The sequence below is a fragment of the Amblyomma mixtum genome, chromosome 5, assembly GCF_055824585.1.
Source record: "Amblyomma mixtum isolate Tamu chromosome 5, ASM5582458v1, whole genome shotgun sequence".
NCBI classification, from domain to species: domain Eukaryota; kingdom Metazoa; phylum Arthropoda; class Arachnida; order Ixodida; family Ixodidae; genus Amblyomma; species Amblyomma mixtum.
In genome coordinates this window covers 127,714,591-127,725,304 of record NC_143016.1, presented here as the reverse complement: position 1 = coordinate 127,725,304, position 10,714 = coordinate 127,714,591, and positions in this window count along the sequence as shown.

Genomic DNA, 10,714 nt, shown 5'->3' with positions numbered 1-10,714 from the left:
CCGACTACGCGCCAGTTTCCCCCGAGGCGGCGTCCAATAGAATAACTGACGGCTATCCTCGAGTACGAGGAGCTCCCTGCGGTACCAGCACATTGCGCGGCGGTGCCATCATGAGGCTGCATATCTGGAGAAAGGATCGAACTCTTCCAGGAGCGCCACTGGTCATTTCAGACTCATTCTCGTCTCAGGAACGGCACTTTACTTGGTGTAGACATCGTCAGGTGGAGAAGACATGATGATGCTGAATGGCTAGAGGCGAAGGTGGCGGGCCGCAGGAAAGGTGAAGAAAAATTGTGCCAGCAAGTGCACACTGCAGAGAACAGGAACAAGGCTCGGATCCTGGCCCCCGTTTTTAATTTTTTTTTCTCTTTAATTAACCTCTGGCTTACTACTCGAAGCCCAACGATTAGCTGGGCACCAGTTTACCTTCTTCTCTTGGCCCTGCTCACCTGGACAACCCCCGCCGTGGGTATGTGCCATGCCACTAAGGCAACAACAACAACAACATCAAAAATGGCTGCCGGTCGAGAACCTCCGCATGTGTCTTGTAATATTTCGTGGCAGTCCCTATTTACTCCTTAGCAATATTTGCTGCAGAATTCTTCAAAAAAAGAACATTGAACTTACGTTTTCCAGGAAGCTGCGTTCCGCACAGCCGCAAGAGTCAATATGTATCGAAATGTTGCAAGATGTTACAGCTGCAAGAAAAACGGCTGGTTTCCCAGGCGCATTCTACCTGTTAAAGAACAAATATTGCCAAACTGGTTCCTTCATTTCTGACGCTGGGGAAACATTGAGCCATCGTAAAAGACCTATGGCCTTTAAAATGAGTCGGCTGCCGAGGAATTGCTCCTCAGTGACACGCTGGTCATAACATGGTGGAATGTACGCGGGCTGTAAGGTTTCAACTTATTGTGGATGACAATTATGAAAAGAATAAATGAAATGGCGTCAGAATGAGTGATGTTAGGTCTGTTTTGAAGATATTACGCAATTTTTATATATTTCATTTCATTTATTGTTCCCTTAAAGGCCCGAAGGCATTACATAAGGGGGGCGGGACATATTGGTTTACAACGGCGATGATGGGAACATGCATAACAATAAAAAGAACAAACATACAAACAAACATGGTTTGGTTTGGTTTATGGGGTTTAACGTCCCAAACCGACTAAGGCTATGAGAGACGCCGTAGTGGAGGGCTCCGGAAATTTCGACCACCTGGGGTTCTTTAACGTGCACTGACATCGCACAGTACACGGGCCTCTAGAATTTCTCCTCCAAAGAAATTCAACCACCGCGGCCGGGATCGAACCCGCGTCTTTCGGGTCAGCAGCCGAGCACCATAACCACTGAGCCACCGCGGCGGCATACAAACAAACATAAAAGGTGTTGTAGTCATATGAGGGTTCCCCAGGAGGTGATACATCATTCATTAAATATCAAACAATACTCGCTACAAATAGCGTAGAAGTGATCAAGATCTATGTGAGGTGAATTTTTATTTTCTCGCGGAATGTTTTGTGATCAGTGCATGCATCGATGTCGTTAGGTAGTGAATTCCAGAGAGCTATTGCGCTGGGAAAAAATGAGTTGTTGTAAGCAGACGTGTGGCCACTGATGCTTGCTATCGGGTTACCGTGACTGAGCCGGGAGGACGTTCGTAGTGGGGCGGTTAGCAGAGCGTGCCGTGATCCTGTGTTATGTTAAAATGTATGAAGTAAGCATAGGCGGGAAACGACGCGGCGTGATTCTAGTGCTGAGAGACGGAGGGACTGCTTGAGGGCGGTGAGACTGGCTTCTCTTGAATAACATGAAGTGATGAACCGAGCTGCACGATTTTCGATTGATTGCAGTTCGATGGTGAGAAACGATTGCCATGGGTGCCAGATGGATGATGCATACTCTAATTTTGGCCGCACAAAAGTTTCATACGCGAGTTGTTTTATGTTAGGGGATGCAGATTTTAGATTTCTTCTCAGGTAGCCAAGTGTGCGTGAAGTGTCGGAGCAAATGGTTCTAATGTGGGTGACCCAAGAATGTGTTGAAGTGAGATGTACACCTAGATATTTATAAGAATTTGCAATGGTTATAGGGACTGATGAAATGCTGTAAGTGTGATTCGTCAAGGTGTTTTTGAGTGAAGGACAACGATTTGCACTTAATAAGATTTAAAGGCATCTGCCATTTTTCACACCACGATGCAATAACGTCAAGGTCCTGTTGCATAGTTATGTTATCGGTTGGGCTACTTACTGCATTATAGATGACACAATCAACCGCAAATAGTCGCAATTTGCATTGTATATTAGAGGGCAGGTCGTTGATGTATATTAAGAAGAGTAATGGTGATAACCCGGCCTTTTGAGGGACACCAGATGTTACATCTGTTAAGGGTGACTGGATGTTTTTGGCGGATGTGAACTGCGAGCGTCCTTTTAGAAAATGTTCGAGCCAGCATATCAGATTGGCAGGAATTCCTAGGAGCGAAAGTTTCGCAAGCAGATGATTAGGAGGTACGCGATCAAATGCCTTCGAGAAGTCTAAGAAGATTGCATCTATTTGGAGGTTATCGTCTATAGCCTTAAGGATGTCTTGGGTGAAATCTGCCAGCTGGGTTTCGCATGAAAATGCTTTCCTGAAGCCATGCTGATGAGGATAAAAGACATAATTGAATCAAGGTGGGACATTAAGCTTGATGATATAATGTGCTCAAGAAGTTTAGAAGATATGCTAGTAAGGGATATTGGGCGATTGTTAGCTTGGCATGCGCGATCACCTGTTTTGAAAATGGGAACAATTTGGGCTATCTTGCAATCGTCAGGAATGATTCCGGTGTCTAAAGATTGGGTAAATATTAGGTGTAGTATCTGGCTTGATAACGATACAGTGTTTTTAAGTAGTTTACTGTTTATTTGGTCACATCGTGCAGATGATGAGAGCTTGAGTGAACTGATTAACTTGGAGATTCCCTCGGAGCTAATTTGAATTTCCGGCATTTCTTTTTGACTATGGGTTTGCAAAACTGTGGGTGTAGAATTGCTGACAGGCGAAAACGCAGATGAGAAGTAGTCATTTAAAAGTTTTGCGCATTGATTAGTGTCAGCTGATTCGCCATCAGGTCCTACAAGATCGAACCGATTAGATTTATGTTTAGGGGAGAGGATACGCCAGAATTTGGTGGGATTTGTTCTGAGAATGGATAGCAAGTCAACAGAGAAAAATTTATCTTTCGCAGCACTCAATTCATTTAAATATTTAGTCGCGCAGGCGTGGTATCTTTCCCACGCTTCTTGTTTTTGGCTTAGTTTAGCGGAACGATAAAGCCGTTTTTTCCTACTAAGAAGGTGCTTCAAGTTTTTGTTAAACCAAATATTGTTGGAATCCGATTTGACGGCAATGGTTGGGATGTACTTATTTTTTAGTCGCAGCATTGCTGACTTGTAACTTTCCCAGTTTTCGTGAACTGTGTTGGTTAGATAAGAACCTAGGGAGTCGGTGAAAAAGAATGAAAGTTCCTTATTTATGAAATCAAAGTTACCTCGCCTATAGTCGGTGATTAATTTTTTCGTAGGTGATCGCCTATTTGAATGTAATGACGTGCAAATGTGCAGAAACATGTGATCGCTGAGGCCCGGAAGCAGGGTTACACTGTGAATATTGTCTGGGCAAGATGTCAGTAACAGGTGAAGAGTGTGAGTACCTCTTGTGGGGCGTGTGATGGCTTGATGCAGATTGAAGTCCAGTGTTAAGTCAAGAAATTGTTTCGATTCTTTGGAAGGTGAATGGCTAGATACAGAGAGGGAAGCCCAGTTTATATGTGGATAGTTAAAATCACCGAACAGAAAGATGTTCGAATTCAAATATGTGTTTTTAATCGCCGTTAATGCGTCATGAAGGGAGTCACAGAAGGATGAATCGCTGTCTGGTGGCCTGTAGCAAATGCCCAATATTTCTTTCAATCCGAAGTTGTGCACGCATACCCAGGTTAGTTCTAGTTTGGTGTCGTGACAGATGAATGATGATGATAGGGCGTTTCGGATGGCGATAAGCACTCCTCCGCCCCTCCGTCCGCTCCGATCACGACGATAAAGAACGTAGTTCGCGTTTGAAGGGAGGACTTCAGTATCTTTCACGCCTTCGTGTAGCCACATTTCTGTTAGTAGGACAATGTCAGCACCAGTGTCGTCGATAAGGCTGTGCAGTTTATCTCGTTTTGGTAAAATGCTCCGTATGTTAGTGAAGACGACATTGAGATGCTTGCAACGTGAAGGGTCGGGGCGAATTAGTGGTGTAGCATGTTTTGCGGGGTGTCAATCGGTGCTTTGTGATGGTTTGCCAGAGAGCTGCTCGGCTTGTGCACGACCAGCTGGCTGTCTTGCAGACTCAATTACGCTTTCAGACACAGGGTCATACACATAGCATTGTTGCCCTACATGAAGCTTGTGTACGTTAAGCTTGAATGCGCATTTTTTGGGCCGAATAAATTGTATCAATTTAGAGCGAGCGAGACGTGTTGCAAAAGCGAATTCTTCTCTAATGGCGTAACTTGTATCTTTCAGTTTGGGACCGCAAGCTAGGATGGTGTCTTTAGTTTTAAAGTGTGCTAATTTAATAATGATAGGACGTTTTTTTCAGCATTAAATTTTCCTAAACGGTGGGCACACTCGATGCTGGTTGGGTCTATCTCGATGTGAAGTTCATTCGAACAGAATGACAAGACATTTGTGTCAGATTCTGCCCAGTATTCATTTTCAGTGTCTTCGAGGCTTAGGAAGAGCAAATTGTTTCGTGGCATTCGATTACTGGTATCAATACTTGCGGCCTTTAAGACTGCTATTTCATGTTTAAGTTCGCCTGTTTCGTTCAGGCTGGTGTGTGTGCTCAAGTTCTGTTGGGATGTTCCCAGCGCAAGCACGCGGTTTGTTAGTGAGGATATTAACTTTTCATGGGTGATTTGGGTAGTACGTAGCTGTTTCAGCTCAGTACTGAAGGCTGCGTGTTGTTCCTCAAGGCGCTGCAGAGCGTCCAGGATAGCTTTATCATCCTTCTTGGGAGGGCCTGGGTTAAGTTCTACATCGCCTGATAGCAAGAGCAATAATCTCGACAGCATTCCAAGCGCCAGCATGTCACAACTAAGACGCATAACTCCACGCCAGTCGACAAAATTGGGGCACGACACCGCGACAAGGAAGCGGTGGCTACTTCGGTATTCTTTACAAGGGTTTAAGTAACCAACCTGGAACACGAGGATGGCCGTAAACATGGTGCGACGAACGGTGTCGGGCCCCAAGTGGCTGGCGCAGCTGCTTGGCTTAAGTAGTGCACGATCCGGTCTTGTGACTGTTGACGTTGGCGATGCCGTACGCTGCCAGGCGAAGTGCTGTATTCGGGCTGGATTCGAGTTCGCGGCGACTGGAGGGGGTTCTAGCCAAGGCGGGTTCCAGTTTTTAGCTCCACTCAGGGTGAAGGCGGTAGTTGAAGGCTGGTAATAATCCGAGGATGGGCACGCACTGGAAGGCATCCAGCACGTCAGCATCTAGAACAGGGGGATGGCCGTAAACATGGTGCGAAGAACGGTGTCGGGCCCCCAATATATATGTATATAATGAGCCGCCGCTAGCGTACATTCTGCAGAAATCAGAAGCGGTAATGTGGAGCTCAATTATATAGAGCACACATTTAAATAAATACTATTTCATGTATGACATGTCATCTGTTCGGCTGTAGGCTGCCTACCGGAATCATCTTCTGCGTCAAAAGCTTGACTAGAAGAAAAAAATTGCAGAGGATAACAATTCCTTTAATTGAGTATAGAATATATGCACTTAGTTTAAAATATATGCACTTCTATCCAATTTTCCGAAAAAAATATATTTGTCTTTGAAACAAGAAACAGAAGGTTCTAAAATCTCAACAATTTTATTTTACATCAAGACTACCTTAGATGTAGTTCTTTTAACAGAAAATCCACCACAACAATAAGATTGGAAGCGACTTATCAGAACAATGAGGAACATCGCGTTGTGAGTCAAGTTACCGGAAGGCTTTTTTTCTTCACACCATAGCATTGAAAGCCTGATCGGAGAAAAAAAAATGTGTCGTCGGTCATAAAACTCGCCCATTAGCTGGAGGAAAGAGACATCACCAGAGACGATAATTCCCATTGGCTGGAAGTAACGTCACTTCCGGTAAAAGTATCAGCAGCTACAAATGATATCGCATTGCCAGAACATAAGTAATTGTGCGTCCCTGTGAGTCTTTAAAAGGTTACTATACTCCATGCTCAACAAATTATAGAAGCTAAAGCTGCACGAGACACGCGTTAGAAGCCATCAGTGCCGTAAATGCAGCATCTTGCGTGCTTTTTTCTCACCCACAAGGAGCTTACTGGGCGGCAACGTTGGAGAATGGGGCGTGTTTACTTGATTTGACGGCAACCATGACAAGTTTCGCTTCGCAGCCACTCTGTCCTCGCTTTCTACTGTGTTTTCGCATTTTATCAGCAGCAGAGACTGATTTACACTGGGAAGATGTTTATAGCTCAGTCGGACATGTATGCCTTCTTCTTTTGAGTGAACTCCTCTCTGTGTTGCATCCCCATAGTATAAGTAAAACTTTTACTGAAAAATCGGGGGATTTTAGCAAATGCTGTACAGCGAGGCGGCTGCGACGAGTTGATATGTTAACAGAAATTTGTTGATTCTGGGCTGGTTTGAAAGGGGAACACGCACAACGTCCACACGTCCACAAGCAGCGCAAATGGTGTGTGCTGCTTCAGTGCGCTCATTATTGCACGCCGCACTCTGTGGTCGAAGCAAGGCGGAGGAAATGAAGGCCGACGTGCTTCATTGACGGTGGGCTGGAATAACCGAGACAAGCTTTTTACCTACAAATATGCAGTATTCTTGCTTTTGCCGTCGTCGCCATTCATATGTGTTCGGGTAGAGGAAGTGGACGTAGAAAAAATTGCGTAAAGGATCCCCGAAGACTCAAGGAACGTTTTCTCCTAGCACGCTTGGCTTATTGCGGAATTAGTTTCGTGAACTTTATGTTACCTCGACATTATATGACTGGAAGCGTTCCCACGCTAGCAGGACGTTTGCCGTTTGGAGGCACCGACTAAGTAAAATCTTTGCGTAAGAAGGCGCCGCCAACACACTGCTCACCTCGTTCTCGAGCTGCGAGCGCCAACTGTTGCAGCAACATGCACCTTGCTGCGAAAGTAAACGCATTTGTACTGCCATGATTGCTGTTTAATTACCACATCGACTCAGAAGGATCACTTCAGCACAGTAGAATCAGCAAAGTGCTTCATGCTAACAAATGCAGGCCTCAAGGCCAGCAAAGTATATTCTAAGATAAGGGAAGTACAGCGCAAAACAATGCCGACTTTCTATAGCGGCCAGTCCACTGTTCGCCTGCGGCAAATGCGTAGTCTGGATGCACCTGAGAATGCCTTGCTCAATCTCATTGAGAGGTCAGTGAAAGTTTCGTGGAGCAAAGCATGCGACAATACATCAGAATGCTCCTGAAGCTCTTAGTGAAAGACGTTTCCTATTGGAAGAAACGTCAAGTTCTTTTTCTCAACATGCATCTATATTTGTTCTTCATAGCATAAAATTCTGTTTGCTTTCGTTGCCACTATTGCACCAACTTCATCGCCCCTGTAATGTCGGGGCACCACAGCTATACCTTTTGAGTCTCTCAGTGACCTCCTATGCAGAAGTATCTACAGAAAGGACTGTCGAAGAGGACTTGCGATCGTATTAACAGAGAACATTAATGACTATGTTCTGAAGAAGCACCGTCAGGAGGACGTTCTTATTAGACACCTTTGGCATACCATGTTCCTATTGCTGTTACTGGAGTACGGTCTGCCCGCGCGCCGTCAGTGCGCATGCGCGGATCGACTTGAGGGTGCCAGGTGGAGCCAGGTACCCGGCAGAAGCGCGGTCGTCTCCCGCATCGGATCCAATCAGGGTGTGCGCACTGGCGGTGGGCGGGCTCCCGGTACTACGGTAATGGTAACAGGGCACACGGTATGATAAATGTGTCTATTGACGCGGCGAAGAATAAGTATTTCACCTGGAACGAACTTTATAACACCCGCTCTGTTCGTAGTGCTACTTCTCACAGGCAGTGGGTCCTCCCCTCCTCTTGCGCTAGCACTTGTCTTAAACTAAGCCACATAATCCATCGCAAGTTGCATTGTATCTGTGGGCATCCAAGCCGCACCTACTTCTAAAGCACACTAGAAAAACTAACCACCTTCTATACGCAACGCCTTATGACCTCCCGCGTACCAGAAGCTTTGACGAACGCTAGCATTATCTTAAATCATAAGAAAGAAGACGTCAAGACTTTGAAAAATTACAGACCGAACAGCTTACTGGCTGTTTTTTTCCAAGGTATTTACTAAGGTAACCCCAAAGAAATCAGGACATCCTTAGACTTCAATCAACCAAATGATTAGGCTGGCCTTCATAAAGAAGTCTCGACATTGTCACACCATCAATCAGGTGGCAGAGAAATGCACAGAATATACCCAAGCCTTATATACAGGGTGTTTCACGCAACTTAAACCAAAGTTTTAAAAAGGAGGTAAACCGCAGCCCGCTGAAACCAACGATAACATGTTTGCCATAATGTGGCGCTCCTCAGAATATTTTTTATATTCCGCTTAACTAGTTAATTAACTAATGAATTATGCAATTAACTAATTGCAGCGGCTGACAGAGCGTCAGCCGCTGATAAGAGCGGCGGCCGTTCACTTCGCCACGGTCAGCGAGCACGCTCCGTTTGATCGAAACGCCGCTGCGAGCGCTACGATATGGTAATGCATGACCGCAGTCACGTGGGATGCCGGAAAAAAGGACCCCGTAGGAGATAGGATGCTAGAATAAACTAGATCGGTTGTTTCTAAACGTGCTCTACAACCTAACGTAACGCTCTTGGCAGTAAAATGAATATTTGAAAATTTGCATAATTCATGTTAGTTAATTAACTAGTTCAGCGGAATATAAAAAAAATATTCTGAGGAATGCCGCACGATGCCAAACATGTTATCGTTGGTTTCAGCGGGATGCGGTTTACCGCTTTTTTTAAATCCTTGGTTCAAGTTTCGTAAAACACCCTGTATAGCGCTCATTGATTACGAGAAAGCATTTCACTCAATGGAAACCTCAGCATTCATGCAGGCTTTACGTAATAAGGGTGTAGAAGAGTTGTGCGAAAATAATGAGCGATATTTATAACGATTGAGCAACTACCATAGTCCTTCATAAAGTCAGCAATAAAATTCCAATAAGAAAGGCTGTCAGGCAGGGAGACACGATCTAGCCGGTGCTATTCACCGCCTGTTTACAGGAGGTTTTCCGAGGCCTGAATTGAGAACAATTTGGGACAAGAGTTAATGGAGAATGCCTAAGTAATTTGCCGTTCACTGATGGCTTTGCCTTGCACTCAGGACACGAGCTTCAAAGCATGATCGATAAGTTGGACATGCAGAGTAGAACGGTAGGTCTTAAAATTAACATGCAGAAAACCAAACTAATGTTCAGCAGCCTCGTAAGAGAGCAGCAGTTCGCCATTGGTAGCGAGGTGCTGGGAGAGGTCAGAGAATACGTCTGCTTCGGCAGCTACGGTTCCGGATCAAAACAGGGAAATAACGAAATAACTAGAAGGATAAGAAGGAGGTAGAGCGCATATGGCAGGTTCTCTCAGATCATGAATGGGTTTACCAATATCCCTGAAGAGAAAAGTATAAAACAGCTGTATCTTACCAGTACTTACCTATGGAGCAGAAACGCGGAGGGTAACGAAAAGGGTTCAGGTTAAGTTAAGGACAACACCGCGACATATTGTAAGAAAAATAATAAATGTAACGTTAGAGAGACAGGAAGCGGGCAGAGTGGGTGAGAGAACAAACTCGGGTTAAAGATATCCTCGTCGAAATCCAGAGGAAGAAATGGTGCAGGTCATGTAATGCGAAGGCAAGATCACCGCTGGTCTTTAAGCGTAGCAGAGTAGCTTTAAAGAGAAGGCAAACGTAGCAGGGGGAGGCAGAAAGTTAGGTGGGCAGATGAGATTAAGATGTTTGCGGGGATAGGGTGACCGCCACTGGCAAAGAACAAGGTTAGTTGTAGAGACACGGGAGACGCATTTGCCCTGCAGTGGGCGTAGTCAGACTGATTTTAATGATGATGATGATGAAGCGCAATTCATGGTTACGACCACCAGCCGGAAGCATTTTTTTTTTTGTTTAGAGCGTTAGCACTTACGCCCGCACTCAGCGATTCCGCTGATCATTGTCTGCAGCCGGCTTAGCCACGCTAAATCGTCCGTCATTTTTTTGTCCGCATCTTGACTCTTGTTCGCTACCAGCCCGATCTGAATCCACAGCAATGTTCAGTGAAAGCCTAACCCCTAACAAGAATCTTGTATTGTGTAAAGAGGGGAGTCGCTTATGAGCTAGCAATATGTGGTATGAGCAGAATCGCTCACTGTCTCAAACATCGTGTTTGCGTCTGTTCTTGACGTTGCAGCGCGTATTTTCTTAGCGGCTTTGAATTATCACGCGCGGCTTTTCGAAAACCAGTGTCATGTAGTTATTTTGCAATGTGTTCTCTGAAAGTGCATGCCGAAGCAACGCCACCTGTCGCGAAGCTCCATTTCTGAAATGGATAGCGTTGCTACCGCTGTTAAAGAAAGC